The sequence below is a fragment of the Hemicordylus capensis genome, chromosome 4 (genome assembly GCF_027244095.1).
Source record: "Hemicordylus capensis ecotype Gifberg chromosome 4, rHemCap1.1.pri, whole genome shotgun sequence".
Taxonomy (NCBI): domain Eukaryota; kingdom Metazoa; phylum Chordata; class Lepidosauria; order Squamata; family Cordylidae; genus Hemicordylus; species Hemicordylus capensis.
The window spans coordinates 145,451,954-145,476,823 of record NC_069660.1 but is presented as its reverse complement, the minus strand read 5'-3'; the positions used below and the strand labels follow the sequence as shown (position 1 = coordinate 145,476,823).

The window sequence follows — 24,870 nt, the reverse complement described above, 5'->3', positions numbered from 1 at the left end:
TTCTCCTGTCAAGAAAAAATGGCATTATTACAGAATTCCATAGAGAGAGAGAGAGAGAGAGAGAGAGAGAGAGAGAGACTTATCTCCGTAGATAGATATTATCAGGAGCTGAAGCGTTATTATACATTATTACATACATGCAACAGGCAGTTTGATCTAAGCTAGAACAGCATTCTGCCGTTGCTTTTATATCTCCATTGAAAAGTATTATTTAATAGTGCATATTACAATGCTTAATAATTTTCAGCACTACAGACAGTTATCAGTTTCATATTTCAGTTACATATTTACATATATACTTTTGTTTTTCAGGGGCTTCAGAATGATAAATTAAGGTATTGGTCATAGCAGTAACATACTTGAAAAGATTTTTTTGTCATAGACTGCACACTCGATAGCACACTTTACCTTTACATCAAATCAGCTGCCAAGAAAAGCTGAATTCTGCAATGGTACGTTATGCAAATTAAGCATGTTTGTAAAATGAATTGTCATTATTTTGCAAAGGCAATTTTGCAGTTTTTACTATTCATATATTGTTCTTTTTCTGCAAGACATGGAGGTGGAGGGGCACTGAAGCCCCCTGCTCTGTCCACTGTAGGTCTGCAGCAGTCCTTTTAGTTTTCAGCAGGCATTGCCCATATGCTTTTGAGTATGTCTTTAAAAACCATAAGGACTAGAAACTTGTGTTTAGAAAGAAAGAAGCCTCAAATAATTGAATTCCTCAGCCACTACCATCTTATATGTTTCCTGACGTTGTGTGGAGCTACAGCTGGACACACATTCAGGCCCAATAATAAAAAAACTTGTGTATGATAAAAACATTTGCAAAGTTTTACACATTTGAACAAAATCCACATTTGAACAAAATCCACATTTAAAGGAAAATGCTACTGATTATGATGAATTGTAATAACAACAGCAGTAATAACTAACCTTTGGCAAAAGCTCTTCTAACAGCAAGATGTTTTTATTTGTTTTTCAAACTCTAAAAGCTAGAATATTCAGGCATATTTTGTAAAGCATGTCTGTGTGAAGATATTATTGAGTGAAATTATTCTCTCTCTGAGGGACTAACACCACATTACTTGAAGTAAGTACATACATGCATTGAAAGTATGCATTTATTTTTTTAATATCAAATAGCAGCTGGATGAGACCCCCATACAGATCAGGACTTTGAGATGGAAATTGACTTTAATTCAACCCTACTTAGATCCCAAACTAGCTGCTATTTGCCCATGGAAAAGAACTCGCATTGGGATAGAGTTAAAACTAAGATAGAATCAGGCTGTCTTTGTACATAGTCTGGAAACTGCAGTTGGTACAGAATGTGGCAGCCAGGTTGGTCTCTGGGTCATCTTGGAGAGACCATATGACTCCTGTATTGAAAGAGCTACACCGGCTGCCGATAGGTTTCCAGACAAAATACAAGGTGCTGGTCATAACCTATAAAGCCCTAAACATCTTAAGCCCTGGGCATTTAAGATCTTCTTTGCCATAAACCCCAACGCCCATTGAGATTATCAGGAGAGTTTCATCTGCAGTTGCCACTGGCTAATGTGGTTGCTACTCAGGGACAGGCCTTCTCCGATGCTGCCCTGAGACTTTGGAATGCACTCCCTGATGAAATAAGAGCCTCTCCATCTCTGACAACTTTTTAAAAAGGCAATTAAGACACATTTGTTTGCCCAGGCTTTTAATTAGATTTGCACTTTTAATAGTTTTAAAATTTTGTTAAATTTTAAATTGTAATGTTTTAACTTGTTTATTTTGTGTTAATTTGTCCTGTCTTACAAACTGCCCAAAGATGGCAGTTTTGGGTGGTATACAAATGTGCTAAATAAATAATAAATAAAAATAAATTTAAAAACCCTCTTTCACAATGGTCCCAATCCATGGGTGGTGGTGGTGGTGGGTCCAATCCAGCTATTATTTAGTATTAAGAAAACAAACACAAGCTTGTAAATCACATGTTTAAATTAATGTGTAGTTTGAGCCTGAGTCCATTCTAACAGGGCACCATAGCATTTCACATTCATTCAAAAATATACTAAATGTAAAGTGTGCTGTCAAGTCGATTTCTACTCCTGGCACCCACAGAGCCCTGTGGTTTTGTTTAGGTAGAATACAGGAGGGGTTTACCATTGCCTCCTCCTGAAAAAGGCAAACCATGGGACAATTTTGAGATGTTTGAAAGCAGCTCACTTTCAATAGAAAACTGTCCATTGGAGGGGGCAGGATAGTTTCCTCAATTAGTTCTGGCTTTGAAGCAATCAGCTGTTTTTGAACCTTCAATCCCCTGTGATTCTTGTTTCATGATTGCAATGGAGGGTGCCCTGTTTAATAAGGTTTTCAGTCAGACCTATTTGGAGTTCACCATAACTGTTCTAATTTTAACTTGGTACTATTGTGTTATAATCCATTTTGTTATGCTGAGTCTCTTTTCTTATATGTAAGCATGTAAGTATGTATGTTTTAGCTATGCACTGGTCCATGACCGTAATAAAGGACTGACTGACTGAACCTTCAATTGTCCTGTGAAGGCCAGTTCATTGACAGAGTTCACTTGCTAGGCTATTCTCACAGTCCACCCAGAATATTCAACATTATAGAGGAAATCCCTGTCAAAAGTGATTTTCTAAAATTAATTCACTGACTTCAGCAGTCTGACAGATAATTTCACATGGGGACAATTATGCAATCAACAAAACCACTTATGGTTGCAGTTGGTGGCAGGACTTGCTTCTTTGAATATTGCAATAAAAATGAAGAGGGCCACTCTTTAATATCACAAAAAAAGAGAAAGAGCCTAAAGCTGCTTAAGAACAATTTCTAATGATGTAGCTAGAGAGAACGATCTTTCCCGCGGTAAAAATAAAAATAAAACCCATGTAGGCAGCAGCATCAGTGCTGAAACACTGTTTCCAGCTAGCCAGAAATTTGCTCTGCTGATTTTGTTTGCCTGGTATACTCTGGGTGGGGATGGCATTACATTGTGACATTCTGAGGGAACTTCTTAGCTAACCCTGCCCCACAAAACTAGAAAATTTACCAGCCATTCTCCAAATTTCTTGCAGTGTACCCTAGTTTTTATTGGGATTTTGCCATGGATATTGTCTCAGTTATTTGTGTGGGGCATGTCTATCTGTGTTTGAATGTGTCTGTATACTGGCGGAGTGGAGTCACAGTTTGTCTGCTCTCACTTGCTGTCCTGAATTCAAACTGAGAGTTTCTCCCTCTCTCTTCATAAGAGACTGTTAGGCCCAGGTCATATGTAATGCAGAACAACGAGTTCAATGGACCTGCAGTTCTGTGCCCCCCTCTTTCCTCACTCTTAAGTCAGCGTTCAGATGCTGGGGAGAGTAGTCTCCCCACAGTCATTGAGACTGCAGAGTGGTGGTGGAGCTGGATGCACAGGCTTCCTTCTTCACAGGACAGCCTGCACAGCCAATCTGGATGGAGTGAAGGAGGAACTTCCTCCCTCAACTCCAGCTCCATGGGGCCAAAACTGGGTGCCAGCGTCCGTACATAATGCTGGTGCCACAGAAGTTGAGTTTATGGCAGATCTCCACTCTGACCAAAATCTCCACTCTGACCAAAGTTTCATAGTAGAGTTTGATGTGGGAAAATATGGGCCACTTTCCCCTCCAAATTCCATTTCCCCTGGTTCGTATGTTCAGGTTTGGGAACTGGAAGGGACCTCTGGTTTCCCATTACATATGAAATGGGCCTGTCTGTTTATTGTTTTCTTAGACAATGTTTCAGTTAGTAATAAATATCAAACTCTTGTTTCTCAGTTAAAGTCGTTTTCTGTACAATTATTTGTAGAGGATAAGTACTTTCTCTACAGTAGTTTTGTCCAGTATGCCTAGCACCAAAATTTGAACTGTTTTTCAAAAAATATTTTTTTGACTTAGTGCTAAATCTGCCTTCACACCAGGGGTGTAGCTGTGATTGAACAAATATCCCCAGGCCCCTGAGGGATGGGAAGTCACTAACTGGGTGACAGCTTGTTCTTTGGTCTCCCTCACATGACTTTCTGAAGAAGAAGAAGTTTGGGGAGCAGGAACATCTTCACTTTTTGTCTCAGGGCCCACTCCTATTTTGTTGTTCCCCTGCTTCACACTCTGTCTTCAGGGTGAATATCATCAGAGTGAAAGCAGCAAAAGGAAAGCTACTTGAGAGAACCTAGCAAAATTTACATCTCCTGATACGCCTGTTCATTATAGCTGAAACCAAAGCACTCCAGTTTATACCCCTCTTCAAAATTTCATTCAGAATGACCTTGAAGAGATGATGTAATTCTTCAGAGCAGGCATCTATCATAAGGAAGAGAAGCAGATTATGTTTTTCCTCTGCTGGTTTTGCAAGGTCCACGTAGTAAGCTTAGCTACTATCTTAAATCTGTAACATCTTCACTTTGCACAGTTGTGATAACTGCTATGTATGTTTCTATTACGGAAAATAAATTGTAAGCCCGAATTGATAGGGAAACCCATCCATGAACACCGCTGTTAATGAAATGCTTGCAGAATTAATCTTCCAGTGAGCAAGTCACAATCTCTAAGAGGGAAGATGGTGTCAAGTGTGTAGCCTCTGATTTTCATCTCCATCACAGCCGCTGGTTTTGTTTTATTCATGTTAATTCCTTCTCTATCTAACATTTCATCCCTGACCTCTAGGAAGTCACTGCTAACACAAGCGTAGAATTTTTCATTGCCAGGAGAAAATGTGCAACGATCTTATTCTGTAATAATACCACACTGCAAGAGGGGCTCCCTTTGCTCTCAGCTTTTCTTCATTGTAAAATTTCTGGATGATCTATTTCTGTCTGGACTCATGTGCATGCATACATCTCATAAGAATACCACCTTACCCATATTGTACCCAAAGAGTACAATAACTCTTGCAGTTATAATTTAGGCACTCTGGATGTTTGCCAGTTTCACATGTAGAGCAAAGCTGATATTTTGGGTGGATTAGAAATTTCTCCTGGAAAGCACTTAGATTGTGTGAAAATATAGCATTTTTTGATGCTGTCATACAACATAATGTCTGATTAGGACTGATGCCTTGCCAATGCAGAGTTGACAGGTAATAGTTTCATTTTCTCAACCCTCTTCAATTTGTCATGCTGGGTGCCGTTCCCCCTCCTTTTTATTCATATATGCTTATTGAGCTTCACAATAACTATTCTAGTTTGAGTAGTACCCAGGTCATACCATCAGTACTATGTTAGCATTATGACATGTAATAGTCAAATGGCTTCACATATATGTCTGTGAATGCACTTTTCAGCTATGTAAAGCCACAGATTTTGGTCATAAATATATTATAAACTTAGTGATAAATTTATTAGATTTTCAGATACATTTACTGAATGTTGCTAATTCAATAACTTTACATTTTCAAAAAGTTTATAAATGTGAAATTCATATATACGGACATTTGTTCAATTCTAATATAATATATATGCAGTGCAATTTCCATGACAGTAAGGAATTGGCATGTGATTTCTGTTTCTGTTCTAAACAAAGAACTTCTGTTCTAAACAAAGAACTTAGGAAGACCTTGTACAACACTGATTTTACATTCAGCAAACATATCAACAACTTTTGAAAAAGTTATACCTTTGGAGTGTAGCCACTGGGGAGTAGGGGATGGAGCATGAAACTTAGACCAGGAAGACCTAAATTTGAATTTCTGTCCACCTATGAAATTCAATGGGAAGTTGTAAAGATAAAATGGAAGCACCCTGAGTTTTTTTGGAAGATCGGACTACAAAGGGATTAGTAAATTTCGAAGGAAACATCCAATGGAAGTATGATGCAATTTAGCAAAGTCACTTGTTTCAGAAGTTGCTGTATTAAACCTCAATCTGTCTCCTTGCAGGTCCAAAGGGTACTCATAAAATATGCACTGCAGAATAAGCTTAGAGTCCCTGAATTTCCAAACTCAACAGTCTCTGGTTTATTCATTGATTGATTTATTTGGATTGTTCTTTCCTAAGGGTATGACCACTTGTATGAAAACTATACCAGAAACAAAAGAAGCCAGGCTAAATAGAATTCCACATATTCGAACAACAAAATGGTCCATTTGCCAATTTAAATGTTCACTCTCCTCATCTAATGAAATAATAACTTTAATGCATTTCTACTATTAGTAGAACACTATCTCATTGATGGGAGGCTGGTCTACTGATCCATTTCAGTTTTGAAACTATCATTCTGAGGATTTTGGAATCCAGTACAACTATAGGTCTGAGTTCTTGTCATGACTGTTGCCTTGAATAGTTACTCTAGTGATCTCTCTATCTCGGAAGGACCAGCACTAGACCTAGTCCTGGACTCAGTACTCGGCTAGAACCTGAAACAATCCCCAAATTGGAGCTCTTCAAACAGCACCCTCAGACCCTGCGCCCCCTAAGGAGCTAGCCCTTCTCACACCACAACACTCCCTGATATATGCATGCCAGTGCTGTAAAAGGACTAGAGAAGATCTGATAGAGAGTGTGGGGGAGAGAAGGAGGAAGAGTGCCACATTCCAAGCCAGAAGGCTACCCTTTAAGGCTTCCACTCATGAGGAAAGGAAGCAGAGCCCAGGAGAAGTAACCTGAGCTCAGCGATATTTAAGAGCTTAGTCTATATCTGACTGCTCTCTAATCAAATTGTCCCTTGGAGCTATCTGTGGCGCTGCTCCTCAGGCACTGGACTGATCCTGCCGGGCCAGGCTTGGATCCTTTGAGGACAGGAAGCATACCAAGGTTTCCTGTCTGGGCTCAGGCTTTGCTCCAGTTTCAAGGTCTCCTTGATCCTGGTGTATTGCATTTCCTACTTGGCTCTGACTCTTGGTTTCAGCAATGACTCATCTCCTGATCCTGGTTTGTCTACTTGGCTTTGACTCTTGGTTTCAGTGTTGAATCCTGGCTTGCTTCCTGACCCCAGTTCCTGGTCTACCTAGTTCTCTGCTTGGCCTTCCTGGTTGTGAGTGACTCCAGCCTACCCTCCAGTGGCTGCCCATGTTCCAATGTTACGAAAGAGCTTTTGAAGAAGAAACTGGATAGCATGCATCTCTGGATGACATTTGATTAGAAGCTGCTTACAAACAAATATAAATTGAAACATTAGTGACTAACTCTTCAGCCATCATGCTTCTAATCTACTTAGGCCAGATTCTCATGATGACAAGGAGACAGGGCCATAGCAAGGTTGTAGAGGACCCAGAAACAAGATTTTAAAATGGCACCCTCCCCACTGAAGCTCAGATCATGAAGTAAAGAAATCTTAAATGAGGCTGAATAGTGGTAACAAAAAGCATAGTAAAATTATACACACACACACACACCACACACACATCTCCTTTGTGCCACAATAGGACACCATCCTACATTATTTTTAAAAAGGTTTTGTAAATTGTGGATGATGCAAGTCATTTAATGGTACTAGAGAAAGACATGCTGTTCTGGTAGCTCCAGGTCTTAACACTCACATCAATTTCGGAGGATGAATACAACTGAAGGAAGCCCGGGCAGGTGCATGGCTAGGGGAGTCAGTCATGTGACTTGCCTCTGGCGGGGGGGGCAAGGCAGTGGGCCCCCAGACAACTGTCTCCCCTTGCCCTATTATAGCTACGCCCCTGCAAGGAGAGTAATTAAAGAGTTCTGTGATTGCCAAGCTCTGTGTGCTCTCATGGAGCATGATGTGAGAACTCACATTTCCAGGCAATCCTGGTCAAATTGCTGTAGGTAAACAGCATTTTACCAGAATTGATAACCAGGATTAGACCCTGGTTATTGGTCCTAGTTAAATGCTGCTTAACCACAGCAGTTTGACCAGGATAGTTCAGGAATGTCAAGTTTTCATGCCATGCCCCATGCTGCATGAGGCTTGGCAATTGCAGTTAACTCTTTCACCATGCTCATCATCATCATGAAACTGTGGCCTAGCTAGATTAGAGGCATGATGCTTCAATTTATATTTGTTTGAAAACTGCTTCTAAACAAATGTAATCCAGAGATGCATGCTATCCAGTCTCTTCATCAAAAGCTCCTGCTTAACATTGGATCATGGGCAGCCACTGGAGGGCAAGCTGGAGCCTGCAGTCAGGATCAGGAAGTCCAAGCAGAGAACTAGGAGTGAGGGAACAGAACAGGAACTGGGGTCAGGAAGCAAGCTAGCATTCGACATTGAAACCAAGGGTCAAAGCCAAGTAGACAAACTAGGATCAGGAGATATGTCACAGAAGCAGGACACATGAGTGTCACTGTCAGGTTCACAACCACCTGCATGATATGAGTCTTGCAGGTGGTTACACTCTCCTGCTTTCTGGCCTACTTCTAGCACCCTGTCACATGTTAATTCAATCATCATCATCATCATCATCATCATTATCATCATCATGCCAGTGGTAATTGGCGCTCTAGGTGCAGTTCCAAAAGACCTTGAAGAGCACCTCAACACCATAGGGGCCACAGAAATCACCATCAGTCAACTACAAAAAGCAGCTTTACTGGGAACAGCCTATATTCTGCGACGATATCTATAATAACAGCAACACCACCAATAATAAAATCCAGCCATCCCAGGTCCTTGGGAAGGACTTGATATCTGGATAAAACAAACCAGTCAATAACACCTGTCTGACTGTGGAAATAAATAATAATAATTTGATTTTTATACTGCCCTTCCAAAAATGGCTCAGGGCAGTTTACATAGACCAATAATAAATAAATAAGATGGATCCAAAGTATCCAAGAATTTAAGTCTCTTAAATTGACAGAGTATCAGGTTGTCTAGCATCTTAGTTCTATCCTATAAAAGCACACATGTGCTGTTGAACTGAGTTATTTCTGTTGCATTTCCTCTAGGTTTAAAGTTCTGTGTTCATCATTTTGGCAAGACTGCATGGCATGAAAAGGCACTCTCAGCACAGTGAAAACAACAAAGCACATATTTTAAAACAAATCTGGAAGATGTTATGTACTCGCCTGCCAAAGTTGAATGACTTTCCTTTAAGTCCTTCTGAACGTGTGCTTCCTGCATGTGGGTTCCAAGATGTTCTTTTGTTGAGAGGATGATGATGCCCTCAGTTCTGGGTGAGTTCTGTCCCTTTGTAAGGGCTGGTGTAGGCAGCCTTCAAGCGTCATAACTCAAATGGCTTGAAAGGCACTAGCAGCTGGCTGATAAATCCGACCTCTGGCTCTGTGCTTAATTCAGACACTCCACCTCTGGGCATAACCTGTCTTAGTCTGCGGATGCAGCTTTCATTTGTAAGCTCTTTCAGTGTGAATGAAAAAGTCTGGCAGAATGTGGTCCCCCCCCCCCACTTTTCATAAGAATGTTGGCTTGAAGTAAATCTGGCTTTCTGAGTGAGTGGTTTTCTATGAGTAAACACTGTTGATATTTATAATCGCACAACCAAGCTTAAGGTTATTCACTCATTTTATTGTTTTCTAAGCTCCACTGTGACTTATATGAGAATATGGGCAAATTGCCACACCTCAGACTCATATTTGTACTGGATGTTAAAATGGCAATAGCGTGTTGTATTCGGGCACAGCTCAATTAAATGTGCACTGTCTTCTTAAAACCACCCAGCCACCAGCCTCCCTTTCCCCTCTCTTCCCTATGAGAAAATTTGCAACAGGTTTGTATTTGGAAACCCAGGGAGCTGTACATAAGCTTGTAAATGTCACTTAAGTTACCAATATTTGTGCAGAGCTTGAATTCAATAGTCAAATAGTCAACAGACATGGTCCCATAATCACCAGGACCTTTTTGCACCCACTAGCCCTTTTTGGCTCCAGAAGGGGAAAGCCCCATTGAGTTGGATTGAGTTGAGTTGTCCCAGATCCCCAAGGATTTCTCCTTCCCAGAGAAAAACTGCCTCAAAATAGGTTACACCAGTAGCCTATTTTAAAGCACAAGTGAAAACTGAAAGCATCTTAACTTTCATCATGAACCAAAGGTTTTTGGATGACTGCATTTGCAGACTTTTTGAAAAGGAAACTCTGATTGGGCATTGTGGGAAAGGGACGTTCAACAGTTGCTCTTAGCCATGCTGGCTAAGTGGAGTCTCCATGTGCCACCTCACCACCGCCTTGCATTCCCTCCTAAGGCCATTTGCTACCTGGCCCACTCTGCGTGCCTTCACAAGGCCCCTTCCCAACTGCTACATCAGCTCAGTGGTGGGATAAAAGAAAAGTCCATCAAAGACAAAGAGGGGAAAGGGAATATTTATTTAAGTCTAACACTGTCAGAATCAGGCATGTAGCAATTGGGGTGTGTGTGTGTGTGTGCGTGTGCGTGTGTGTGTGTGCAAGGGGGTGAACATATGAGCAATGCCCAGGGGGCCATGCCCTGCTACCCTTCCTACACCCCCATGGATATGGCCCCACTCCTTGTGCCACCCACTCAGCCACCCACCCTGCCTCTCTTTGCTGGCCATGACATGGAATGACGACGACAATGCACGAGTACCTATTCTTGCTGGGATGGAGCAGCATGCTTGCGCTGGCACAGTGATGTTATTTGACCATATTACAACCAGGAAAGGGAGGCAGGCTGGGAAGCCAGGCAGAACTTAAGCAGCATGAGTGGCAGGTGAGCAGGTGCCATGAGCGGTGAGGCAAGTGGCAGCAGCGGGGGCTGCCTCTAATCTCACCCTGGGACCGCATTCAGAGAGGAGAGCTGGTCTTGTGGTAGCAAGCATGACTCATCCCCTTAGCTAAGCAGGGTCCACCCTGGTTGCATATGAAAGGGAGACTAGAAGTGTGAGCACTGTAAGATCTTCTCCTCAGGGGTTGGAGCTGCTCTGGGAAGAGCAGAAGGTTCCAAGTTCCCTCTCTGGCTTCCCCAAGATACGGCCGAAAGAGATTCCTGCCTGCCACTTTGGAGAAGCCACTGTCAGTCTGTGAAGACAATCCTGAGCTAGATAGACCAATAGTCTGACTCAGTATATGGCAGCTTCCTGTGTTCCTGTGACCAAAATGCATTTAGGGTGTCCTTATCAAACAACTACATTCAGACCCGGGAAGGTAGAATGCCGAAACAAATCCTCATCTTAACTATGCTGGCCAATATAACTCCTGGGCTAGTATAATTCTGCAATGGTTTGTGCCATCTTCATGATCCAAACAGTTAAACCCTGCACATACATGATGGGGGGGTGGGGTTGGTTGGTGGGGCTATAGATTCTGTGTGCTCTGAGTGGGATGAGGTGCAATATCAGTGGCTGGACAGGGTGGAAGTGGTCCTTCCTCCTCCCAGTTGCTGTAAGTCTTCCTAATGTGTTAGGAAGACTTGTTATGAACCACATTCCCATATAACCACCTCGCTTGTTATGAACCACATTTCCACTGCCTAATTGTGCCCACAGTTAAGCTGGGAACAAAGCTGGCTCTGCCAGCATTCACTCCAACTCTTCCATCCTATTCTGACCCACTTCCCTTCTCCCTTCTCTTCTGACCCACTTTCCTTTTCAGGCCTGACCTATTTGCTATGGCCAGAGCCAGGAGCAGGAGCTGCTGCCACCTGCCCTCAGCACAGTCCCAGCCCACCCAGCCTGGCTGAGTTCACTTCCGACTGCGGCGGGAAGGAATTGGATGACCCCAGCACCTATAGAATCCTATCCTTTGTATAACTTCCTCTGCTCTGGGCAAAAGCTGTAGGCATGTGCTTGGTGTAATGAGCTCCTGAAGGAACAATCCCACTCACACAGTTTTGCTACTTCATATGTGACTAGAATAGCATGGAATGAAGTCACAGGGGAGTAGCATATGACGAAAAACAACAACAACAACCCACGATGTAATAATCAGAGGAAAGTTGCTTCTTTATTAGTTGCACACTAAAATCAGAATGATGCTGAACACATTTCAGGTCATTTTAGCTCACAGGTTTCCTCCTTTGGTTCTTCTCCCCAAGTGTCATAGGGGACAGAAGGTCCTGAGTTGGGTCCTGGCAGTAAGATTGCCTCCTTTGGCTCTTCTCCTAGAGTGTTGGAGGGGATGGAAGGCCCTGGGCAGGGTCCTGGCAATGAGATTTCCTCCTTTCCTCTTTCCACTCTTCTCCAAGAGTGTCTGAGTGGACAGAAGGGCCTGGGCAGAATCATGGCACTGAGGTTGCCTCCTTTGGTTCTTTTTGTGGAATGCTGGAGCAGACGGGAGGTCCTGAGTGCGGTTCTGGCAGTGAAGCTGACTCCTTGGTTCATCTCCTGGAGCGTTGGAGGGCCCTGGAAGGGTCGGGGGAATGAGGTTCTCCTCCCAGATTCTATGAGGGAATGGAAGGCACAGGCAGTGAGGTTGCCTCCACTGGTTCTTCTCCCAGAGTGTTGGAGGGTACGGAAGGCCCTGGGCAAGGTGTGGGCAGTGAGGTTTCCTCCTTGGTTTCTTCTCCCGGCGTGTCAGAGGGGATGGAAGATCCTGAGTGGAGTCCTGGCACTGAGGCTGCCTCCTTAGGCTCTTCTCCTGGACTGTTGGAGTGGATGGAAGATCCTGAGTGGGGTCCTGGTGGTGAGATTGCCTCCTTTGGTTCTTCTCCCTGTTTGTCATAGAGGGCAGAAGTCCTGAGTGTGGTCCTGGCACTGAGATTGTCTCCTTTGGTTCTTATTCAGGAGCGTCAGAGGGGATGAAAGGCCCTGGGCTGAGTCCTGGCATTGAGGTTGGCTCCTTTGGTTCTTCTCCATGAGAGCTGGAGGGGACTCAAGGCCCTGAGTAGGGTTCTGACAGTGAGGTTGTCTCCTTTATTTCTTTTCCTGGAGTGTCAGAGGGGACAGAAGGCCCTTGGTGGAATTCTGGCAGTGAGGTTACCTCCTTTGGTTTTTCTCCCAGAGTGTCAGAAGGGATGGAAGGTCCTGAGTGTGGTTCTGGCAGTAAGGTTGCCTCACTTGTTTCTTCTCCCATGGTGTCAGAGGCGACAGAAGGTCCTGAGTTGGGTCCTAGAAATGAGGTTTTCTCATCTGGTTATTCTTTCAGAGTATTGGAGGGGAAGAAAGGCCCTGGTCAGGGTCCTGGCACTGAGGTTGCCTCCTTTGGTTCTTCTCCAGGAATGATGGAGGGGATGGAAGGCCCTCACAGTGAGTTTTTATTTTATTTATTTTTATTTATTTGACATATTTTTATACCGCCCAAAACTTATGTTTCTTACTTCTCTGTGAAAACTTACATTTTCTCCTTTGGTTCTTTTCCTATAGTGTTGGAGGGGACAGAAGGTCCTGGGTGGGGTCCTGGAACTGAGCTTGCCTCCTTTTGGTTTTTCCTCCTGAGTATCGGAAGGGATGGAAGGCCCTCAGATAGCTGTTGATTTTGGAGTTTGGCATTTGATTTTGGGTCTAGATGGAACAGAACATGGTGCAACATGGGTTGAATATTTGGGATGACCTAAAAGAGAGGAAGCTATCATACTTCTGATACATTTTGCGAAGACCCAGCTCCCTTGAGAAGTCTATAATGCTGGGAAAAGTAGAATGAAAGAGAAGAAGAGGATGACCAGCAGCAAGGTGGATAGACTTGATTATGACAGCAATGAATGCACCACTGAGAGACCTTAAAGGCCAAGTTGAAGACAGATCGTCCTGGAGAGAATCTATCTATGTGGTTGCTAAGAGTCGACACCGACTTGACTGCACTTAATCAATCAATCAATCAATCAATCAATCAAAAAGAAAGGAAATAGTACAGGAATCAGGAAAATGTGGATGGCACATTGCCCTGATATAAATTGCCTCCCCTTTTTGCCTAGGTTAACCAGCTGGGACATAGCCTGGGATTGTGGGCGAGGTGGGCCACACAAGGAAACAAGCAAGGAATGAAGAGGACTACATTGCATAGCACTGGCAAGACAGACCTTCCAAAAACCTTTCAGAAGAGAGTGCCATGGCTGGGCTCCATCTGCTGTACATAGAAATGCAGCTGCCTTCTAACAAGTCATACCCCTGGCTCTTTTTGCTCTACCTGGGTGGCATCCACTCTTGGGCAGAGGCCTTTTCCTAGTTAGTTAAGATCCTTTAACAGAAGATGATGAAGACTCAGCCTGAGACCTTGCACATGTAAAGCAATTGTTCCTCCACTGAGCTATGGGCCCTCCCATACTTGTGAGGAAACAGGTTCTCCTTTGAGCAGAGTGGGAGTTGATGGTTCACATGGACTCAACAGTGCATTTGGTCTCTGGCTCAAGAAACAACCCTCAGTTACAGCCTCTTGGCCTATGTGCAGGGGTGGGGTGGGGATCGAACATCTGCCATAAGGAGGAAGCATAGCTGTGATTTGAGGAATGCAGGCAGAAAACTTGGGTCAGAGAAAGAATGAATCACTCTGGACCGAGCTCATAGCTCATTGGCCTGATAATACTGCCCTTGTTTGCAGGTGATCCTCTGCGTGATCCCCACCGCACATTAAGGTCATCTGAGGAGGTCCGCCTCCAGTTACCACCAGCTTGTCTGGTGGTGACTTGGAGGCGGGCCTTCTCTATGGCTGCTCCGGGGCTGTGGAATGCGCTCCCTGTGGAAATCCGTAATTTGAATTCTCTGTTAGCCTTCAGGAGAGCACTTAAAACGTATTTGTTTGGCCTGGCTTTCCAGGGTTTTTAAATTTTAACCCGATTTGGGGGCTTTTAATTATTGTAAACTGTTTAATCCTATTTTAAAATGTTTTTATATTGTTAATTGCTATATTGTTTTTAATTTGTTTTAGTTTTTATTGTTTTAGTGGCTTGTTTTAATTGTAAACCGCCTTGAGCCATTTTGGAAGGGCGGTATATAAATCAAATAAAAATAAATAAATAAATAAATAAAATAAAATAATTCCAACTTGACCTGTGTCAAGGACACAAGCATGCTTTGTCTTTCTCTTCTCCAAAGCTGGGAGAAAAAGACCCAGAAGATGTCTTGGGGTTGGCTGTGGGCAAAGTGTTCTCACAGGGCTTTTTCAGAAGTGCACCACCTTTAAGGGAGAATGACTGAGCCTACCTGCCTGCCTGACCACTGCCACATCTCCTTTCTCATCTCCCCCTAGAGTGGAGGGTATCCAGACATGACTTGCAAAGGCCCCTGGTCTCCTCCAACTCTTCTGGATGCATCAAGTGCCAGCAGAGGCGTATCTAGGGAAAATAGTGCCTAGGGCAAACACTGAAATTGGGCCCCCTGTCCAAACATCTGACACCCATCTTTCAGATAACTTCAACATAATATCAGCTGAAAAATACAAGTCAAGCTCGTTAATCTTTTAATATTTCAAAAACTATTTAGCAGTGGACATAGCCAGACCAAGAAGGGCTGGAAAACTACAAATTTCAGTATGCTGGGGCTCATGAAATACCCAAATAGTATGTGGAGGTGTACTTGGAAAACTAAACAGAAGTGCCTGTCTAATTCTCTACTATGCATTGTAGCATCACTATTACATAAGTTTTAAAAATAAATTGAGAATTGGACTTTGCCCAGATACTCTGGAAAATAATTAAAGGATATGCAGAGTAAACTGTGTCACTGCTTGGAATATATTCTAGTCTTTCAGAAAGTCAGTTAAAATGACAGAAAGAGAGCAAGAAACTCCCAGTGGGCATTAATACTAAGGATTTCACACTGATTCAAAGACAAACTCACAATTAATAGCCATATTAGCAAGACATTACATTTAACTCACTTATCACAAGAAGCAAAGTAAGAGCAAATGAAAACAATCCTAGCTCATAAGATTCAGCTCAGTATTCACAAGCCCCGATCCCCTGTACATAGTGCCAATCTGAATATGTGTACAGTGTCTTATATTATATTTGGAAAAAAAAAATTACCTGTAGCCCCTTCAGGGGGCTTCCTAAAGGCTGGGGGGTCTGCAAAGGTTCCCCCTCCCCCCACTGTCCTCTAGGGCCTCACAGGGACCATGTGAGCATTTGCAGTAGCCATTTTAAAAAATAATCTTTTTTTAAAAAATGGCCACTGAAAACAAAATGGCCACCATGCATGCTCAGATGGCCTCTGCAAGGCCTGGCATGGCTGAGGGCCTCACAGAGGCCATATGACCATGCGTGGTGGCCATTTTGTTTTTGGCAGCCATTTTGTTTTTGGCAGCCATTTTTTTTAAAAAATTAATTTTACAAAATGGTGCCCCCCTTCAAGTGACGCCAGGGGCACGTGCCCTGCCTGCCTCACCCTAGATACGCCCCTGAGTGCCAGCAGCACAGGATAGAGGTGGCTGGCTGAACCTACCCTCCTGCCATTCACCTACTAGATGGATGTCTACCCATCTCTCTCTCCATTGTCCCAGAGAAACAAAGAGACATTCCCTGAGGGTCTGAGGAACCCTGAGGAAAAGCAGGTACTCAGCTTCCAAATCCACTTACCAGTCTGTGCCCTCTCTTCATCTTCATCCCTGCAGAGATGAGGAGAAATATTCTTAGTAGCAAATCACAGGAAAGCAGGGGGTCCCAGTAATGCTAGTGGGTGCTTTGTCCTCCCTCTAATTTTAATTTACGTGCAGCCAAGCATGCCCTCCCCCATAATCCTTCTAGGTGACCCTGCTGATTTTGGATGCTTCCATAATTGGGATCAGTGGATTTAATTGCTATCAAAGGTTCACAGCATTTTGCTCAGACATACTGTATTCCCTTGAGGATTGACTGGCTGGTGGGGAGGGGTGGGGAAGAACAACTCTCATTGTTTACATACATGAGGCCAGAGAGGTTTTTCAACTTTTATAAAGCCCCCTCTCAAAAAGGGACATATTTCAGTTGAAAGAAATACACGCTGTTTTTTTTTTAACATTTTAAATAAGAGGAGGAAGGCAGCCTGCCAAAGGTATTGGGGAAGAGTAAGGCAGGTGAGGAAACTGGCATTTGATTCAGCAGCCTAATTATTGGCATTCTGAACAAGGGAGGAAGATGGGCTCACCCTGCTGAGGCAATATATGCCACAACTCCTGGGATGTGTGGTGTGAATCTTGGCGGTGAAATGGTGACCACTGAAGTTCACACTGGGAGCATAATAGTATATGTGAACACAGCAGGCTGGGCTCCATATTTCTCTGCCCAGACAGGCTAAAACAATGGAAGGACATCTTCAAAAACCAAGCCCAGTCAGCCATTTGATTTCGTTTTCCCCTCCATGCTGGAGACATACCTGCAGGTCACCTATGAACAACAGCCACCCACCCTGACAGCCAACTTATCCAAGGTGCTGCCACCTATTTGGACGCTGCCATGTGAGCATCCTGTGGAATCCTTCCAGGTCTCCAAGGGCAACCACAATGGCAGGATTCTGTGGCTGACTGTGAGGTCACAAGATCAGTTACTAGCCATGCTCACCATGGTTTGAATCCATTCTGTCTCGGGGATGCAGCCCCAAGTGTCAAAGCACCAGGAGAGACCAACACTAATCCATGGTATTTAGTATGTGGACAGATCCTCCAGGAAATAAATCATGAGTAGCTTTTTTACTGTTGGGATTGGTTTCTAGCTCTCTGCAGGAGCTCCAATCAGGAATAGTTTAAAAGGAACTTTACATCTATAGTCCTTTGCTGCCTGGCATATTTCCTGTACTGGGTAATCCCTTGCTGATTGTCATCATGATGATCTAGCATCATTACTGCCTTAAGGAACCATAAGCACTTTCACTTAAAATATGCATATTATTTCTAAACTTTAAATTTACCTTGCTCTTGCATTCATGGCTTCTCAAATGACAAAAAAAAAAAAAAAGCTACTCCAGTTAACTGCTTCAATTGTTTTATTGAAAATACACTGCTCTCCAGATGAACTTTTTTAGTGTAGTATTAAGTACCTGTTCAAACTCCAGTGTAAAAGCTCTTTGAGGTTCATTTCTAATTAGAATGATTGAGACTGAAATTTTGTTTATTACTTCACTTTGAATAAATATTTCATATTTAACTGCAGGTGGCCTTGTGGATGACTCAATTTATTTCCAGTGCTTACAAGAACATGTTTTATTATTATATTATTAATATTTTGCCTCAGAAGTATATGTTATGTTATGTATGCAGATTTTGAAGGAACACTTACTTCTTCCACAGTGGGTGACAGCTTTGTTAAAATAAAAAATAAAATAAAATAAGAATACATCAGCTACAGTCAAAGATATAGAAAATATTTAGGCTTTCCTCTTAAACCAGCATTGCCTCATGACTGTGGACCCTTAAAGATATATCTGCACTATAGACTTATCTCAATTTAACTGCCATGGCTTCTTCCAAAGAATCCTGGGAATTGTACTTGGATAAGGTGATAAACATTCATTGTTAGAGATTTCTTGCTCCCCTTTCACAGAGCTGCAGGGTTTCTGGGGAGAACAATTTATTTTTGTTATTGGTTTTATTAAAACATTTATATCCTGCCTTTCTGTGGCTCAAGGTCACCCACAACCAAAGTTTAAAAACATTACAAATAATATTTGAAATAAAATGAGACTGCACCAGCAGCACAGAACAGTATCATAGAGCCATCAAATAACAAAAAGATAAGATCCTGATAGTTATCTTTTAAGCAAAGGCACATATGAACAAAATGTATTTAGAATCACAGAGTTGAAGAAGGTCTGATAGGGTCTCTAGGCCAGCCCTCGGCTCAGTGCAGGAAGCCCAGACCTTAAGCTTGCCCAACAGGTGGCTGTCCACTGTCCAGCCTCTGCCTGAAGACCTTCAATGAGAGAAATCCCATCTCCCACTCCTAGGCCATTGGTTCCACTGTGGAGATCTAAGACCATTAGATCTAGTCCTGCCTTCTGGGGCAGCAGAGAACAAGTCTTTGCCCTTTTCTGTGTGACAAGCCTTCAGGAATTGGAAGCGTGCTCTCATGTCCCACCTCAGTCTTCTCTTCTGCAGGCTAAACATGCCAAGTTCCTTTAGTCTTTCCTCAGAGGAGGTCTTTTCCTTGAGTGGGTAGGCAAAATCACACAGGAGCAAATAGTTGTTTGTTGGTTAGCAAGTGCATTTATATACCGCCAAACACAAATGTCACGTGGTGGTTTACAGTTGGTTAAAACCACTATAAATAACAACTTAACAATTTAAACAGATGATTAAATGAAAAACAAATTTAAAATTCAATCCAAAGCCTGACTGAACAGATGGGTCTTCACTGTTCATCAGAAGGCCGTTGGAGATGGTGCAGGTCTAACTTCAACAGGGAATGCATTTCACAGCCCTGGGGCAACTACAGATAAGGTTCACTGCTGAGTCACCACCAGATGATCCAGTGGTAACTGCAGATGAACCTCCTCCAACTTTCTTAACTGGTGGCAGGGTTGATGATTGTCTTAAATACCTTGATTCTAAACCATTAAGTGCTTTATAGGTGATAAACTAGCACTTTGTATTTTGCTCTATGGGCAGTGAGTGTCCTTCTTTTAAGACAAGAGTAAAATGGTCTCCCAGAGACTAACTTGGCTGCTGCATTCTGCACAAATGTAGGTTCTGGACTACATACAAAGGCAGCCCAATGTACCAATTTGGCAGCTAAAGCTTAAAGGTAAAGTGTGCCTTTGAGTTGGTGTCAACTCCTGGCACCCACAGAGCCCTGTGGTTCTCTTTGGTAGAATACAGGAGGGTTTTACCATTGCCTCCTCCCAAGCAATCTGAGATGATGCCTTTCAGAATCTTCTTATATCTCTGCTGCCTGATATTGGTATTTCCCATAGTCTGGGAAACATACCAGCAGGGATTTGAACCGGCAACCTCTGGCTTGCTAATCAAGTCATTTCCCCACTTAGCTGCCTAAAAATGACTGTTGCAACAATTTAAATTTGTGGTATAGAAACTTTTAAACTAGTTTGTAGTATAGAGACACTTTTCGGTCACTGTTAGAGGCATGTTGGCCTCTTCTGTGTATCTGGGTTGATTTTAAATCACACATGAGCCACATTCAGAAGTCCTGAAAAGGCTATATTTGCAAATACAGTGGAAGTCCCACCCAGTGCATCAATCACTCACCCCTGTTGGATGGCTCAGTCATACTTACAGCCTTTGTCTGAAGAAGTGAAGGCTGTAAGTATGATGGAAGATGCTTCTGTGATTGGCAGACTCAGGCGCCCACTTCTGCTGCTCATGGAAGTTATCGCCATCATGCTTACAGCTTTTGCTGCTTCAGGAGAAGGCTGTAAGCATGACTGATCCAACTGGCAGGGGTGAATGACTGGTGCACCAAAGTGGGACTTACACTGCATTTTTGTAGGCTGTACGTGAGTATACCCTCCTTTTTAGGATATCTGAATGAAGCAACGGTGGCCACCAAAAATCCATTCTCCTTGCAGGCTTTCCATATCATGGGATTCATATTTAAAAGCTCCTAAAAGCACACATGTCTCCACTGGTGACACATCTGCACCCAAGACCAGCATCACTAATCATATGAAGATGCTGCACGCAGTCAGACTATGACCATATTGAGGGCCTTTTAAGTGAGATTTTGATTGCCTCTTCCTTCATAAGAGCAGCCTTGCTAGATCAGTGAAAGGGTCCATCTAGTCCAGCAGTCTGTTTCTAGCTGGTTCCATGCCTCTGGATGCTAATAAACATGATAATAAGGTGATAGCCTTTCTCTGCATTTTCCCCCCATCACCTTCTATTCAGTGATACATTTCCTCTGAACATGGAGGATTATTTTAGTTATAATGACTAACTGCTTCTTATAGACCTAAAGTGCAACTTTTGCTGAAAAGTGGTATATAAATATCCATTGTATTTGTATAGTTTAGAGGTTCTCAGATATTATGACTGGGGATTATGGAAGTTGTGGTCCAAGTTGGAGAACCCCTGTTATAATTCCTTCTTAAAGCCAAGCTGGTGGCCACTGCCATCATTCACTATCTTATGGTAGTGCATCATATGTTTGTTTGTTTGTTTCTTATATTTGTACACCACCCCAAACTTTTCTCTCCCGGCAGTCTACAACAACATGAAGCAAATTAAAACAGGTATTAAAACCTTAAGGCAATTTAAAACCACAAATCTAGTTAAAAAGCTTGAATAAATGTGTCTTTAAAGTCTTTCAAAAAGTTGTCAGATATGAGGAGGCTCTTATTTCAGCAGGGGGCATGTTCCAGAGTCTCGGGGTTGCAACAAAAAAGGCCTGTCCTTGTGTAGACTCCAAACAAGCTGATGGCAACTGCAGACGAACCTCTGCGGATAATCTCAATATGTGATGGGGCTCCAAGTGAAGAAGATGTTCTCTTAAATATCTTGGGCCTAAGCAGTTTAGGGCTTTATAGGTTATAACCAGCACCTTGAATTTGCCCGGAATTTATTGGAAGCCAGTACAGTTCTTTTAATATAGGAATAATATGTTTTCCCCCCAAAATGACCCATCCTCGCTGCTGCATTCTGTATCAACTGCAGTAGCTATATCAAAGTACCCCCAAAAGGCACTGTAAAAAGTAGAACTTCTTAGCATGGAGTTAATGTGGGCTAAGTTCCAATGAGCGGGGGGAATCCAAATTGTGTATGGAGGGCATCTTGATGTTTCACATTGACTTGAAAATAAATCCCCTTGATGTATGAATGTATACCCACCCTTCCTATGGTGACACAAAGTAATATCTCCATCTGGGAAACACCCAGGTTATTTTAATCAGCACACTTCTATGGTGCTAACTTTGTGGCCTGTACAGTTGACAACCAAAACATAAACATGTTGATCTGGTGGCTGGGTCAGCTTTGGAAAAACAATGTTGTGGCCAGCAGTGTTCCCTTGAACAGGGATTCCCAGATGTTGTTGATTACAACTCCCAGAATCCCCAGCTGCAATGGCTTTTGCTTGGGGATTTTGGGAGTTGTCATGAACAACATCTGGGAATCCCTGTTAGAGGGAACACTGCTGGCCAGCCTAGTGAGCCTTCTTATTACTTGATTGTTATATGGTCGCGTTTTGTTACTAATTTATACATGGCATTGCATCAGCTCTGAGTCAAGTTAACAGGCCACCACCCAACGCTATGTTTCCTGCTGTGCCTTCACTGTAGGTGCTGGCATTGTAAACCCAAAATTTCAAATGGAGACATCAGATTGAGGATTCAAGCACCCTCTCATTACTTGGTATTTCTCCTCACACTATTCTGTATTGTTCATAACAGACATGTTCTAGCTTTGAGGATTATTTATTCAGTTGCTCTCTATTTTAGATATTCCCTCAGATTAAAGGAAGCCTATCTGTGGAGGGGTTTTGTTGTAAAGGTGATGTCCATGTGCAACCTACATACTTCCCTGCCAACTTGAGATGTGCTCTCGCAGCTCCCCATCCCCACTCATATTACAAATGATTAGATATTCTCTTTCTGAAACTTGGCAGGGCATCAGTCTTTGATTTCCACTGCCTCCTGGCTAAGCCTCAGGACTCCATGGCTTAAACTGATCAGAACTTGTGATCCTGGGATAAAGAAAAGTTCTTAGCTTTGTGAAGATTCTTACCCCTACTTTCCATGGAAAGAAAAGAAAGTGGTGCTTCTGAAGTGGTGGTGTTCTTAGAATTTATATCTCAATTTAAAAGTGGTTATAGACAAAGTCAATTGGTAATGACAAGACTATTAGTTTATGAGATTGTTTTCTTCATTAATTACTTAGAATTTGTGTGGTGCTCACTACAGTAGCTTCCTGTGATGTGGGAGAAATGTCTATAAGGAGATCTGATCTGTCACTTTTTTGTGCTGAAGAGTTGTGCTGTGACTATGGGATACCAGTTGCAGGGGAGCAACAGCAAGAGAGAGCGCATGCACTCCTTGCCTGTGGGCTCCCCGAGGCATCTGGTGGGCCACTGTGTGAAACAGGATGCTAGACTAGATAGGCCTTGTGCCTGATCCAGCAGGGCTGTTCTTATGTTATGTTCTTATTATATTAAGAACATAAGAACAGGCCTGCTGGATCAGGCCCAAGGCCTATCTAATCCAGCATCCTGTTTCACACAGTGGTCCACCAGATGCCTCTGGGAAGCCCACAGGCAAGAGCTGAGGGCCTGCCCTCTCTCCTGCTGTTGCTCCCCGTAACTGGTATTTAGAGGCATCTAGCTTCTTAGGCTAGAAGTGGTCTATTGCACTAGTAGCCTTTTGAGAGATGTGTCCTTTATGAACTCATCTAAGCCTTTCTTAAAGCCATCCAGGCTGGTGGCTGTCACCACATTTTGTGGCAGAGAATTTCATAAGTTAATTATGCATGTTGTGAAAAAGTACTTCCTTTTGCCGGTCCTAAATTTCCTGGCCTTCAGTTTAATGGGATGACCCCTGGTTTAGGGATGTGCACAGAATGGATTTTTTTGTTTCATCGAAATAGCTGTTGAACCGGACATTTCAACAGAACAAACCTCAAAACGTTTCCCGTGTTTTGACCATAGGGAACAATTGGGAAGCATGAAAGACCCCATTGTTCCCAGTGGGTGGATTCTTGGTTGCTTTGTAAGTGCTTTTTCTCAATGGGATTCATTGAGAGAACTGTCAAATAGGTCAAATACTAAATATATATATATATATCTAAAAAAATAACCAGACACCCTACCACCCTGGGATTTGAGGGGGCAGTTGCTGCCCTATGTGCCTCACCCCCAAACCCACTTTGGGGCACCTGAGAACCCTCCCACAAGGGGGGATTGGGGCCACCTCTAATCCCCATTATTCCCTATGGCAGAAATGATGAAAATTGAAAAATATTTTAAAAAATCATTAAAAATCACAGGAGTGTCTGATTGCTTTGGGTGGTAGTTGCCACCGATAGGTGCGTACCACCCCAACCCAGCTTGCACAACTTTTGTGTATGCAATGTTACTAGGTTAATGTACCATTGCAAAGTATGTCAGTCATTGATGTGTACACTAGTCCCACAATCACCTTTGGTGAACAGGTTTCCAAGGTGGGTTTTTTTAGTGCTTAAAAATCCTTCAGCATCTGCTTGACTGGAGACAACCAAGGTACAAAAGCCATGAGTGTGAACACAATGGGAAGTGATGCCTCTATTGTACTGTCTTCAGATTCCTGAAAACCCTTTTTTTTCTGCTCAAGCCATAATTAAGGTGGTATAATGACAACAATCAGCCTGTGCCATTCTGCTCTTAATATACTATTATCTTAATAATAATAATAATAATAATAATAATAATTCAATTTCTATACCGCCCTTCCAATAATGGCTCAGGGCGGTTTACAAAGAGAAATAACAAACAAACAAGATGGCTCCCTGTCCCCAAAGGGCTCACATTGTAAAAATAAACATAAGACACACACCAGCAACAGTCACTGGAAGTACTGTGCTGGGGGTGGATAGGGCCATTTACTCTCCCCCTGCTAAATAAAGAGAATCACCACGGTAAAAGGTGCCTCTTTGCCCAGTTAGCAGGGGGAGATAGCTTATAAAGATAGCTTATAAAGATAGCTCTGTCCTTTCTAAAGCAATATGGCTGCATATCTGAAATAAATGGCAAACCATAATGGATATAGAGGATGGTGGTGTATTTAATCACTTCAGGTTTAAATAAAGCATTTAGTATTACATCTTTCTAAATCTTAATTGGAAAAACTAAGATCAACTTTCCATGCATGGAAACAGCTATGTTGCTTAAAAGAGGATTTAATAGCTGTCTCCATCATAGATGTCTCTGTTTTCTCTGAAAGGCATATTGGTTCTAAAAGAATACTTGTGGCCTATGAGAAAAGCATTTTACAACTGCAATGGAACTGTACAAAGAAGATCTTATGGAGCCTGGGATTTGCTAGTTAATTATATATCATTCTGAAGCAAATTCATTCATTCCCTCCTAACTGCAAACATGTGAACATGTGTCACTCGCCCATAAACTTCATTAGTTTTCATTACACAGTGGCCTGATAAAATCTGGATGGCCATTCCTACCTCAGTATTGATTAGTAATGCTACATCATTTT

General features: G+C 42.6%; 1 long non-coding RNA gene across 1 annotated transcript; it reads right to left on the bottom strand.

The window, feature by feature from the left end:
- Positions 1–11,814: 11,814 nt before the first annotated feature.
- Positions 11,815–17,188, bottom strand: LOC128324724 (uncharacterized). Its single transcript, XR_008307058.1, has 3 exons — positions 17,119–17,188; positions 16,344–16,372; positions 11,815–13,384 (listed from the first exon to the last, which is right to left on the bottom strand). It is a non-coding gene; the product is annotated as an uncharacterized LOC128324724 (long non-coding RNA).
- Between the last annotated feature and the right edge of the window lie 7,682 nt (positions 17,189–24,870).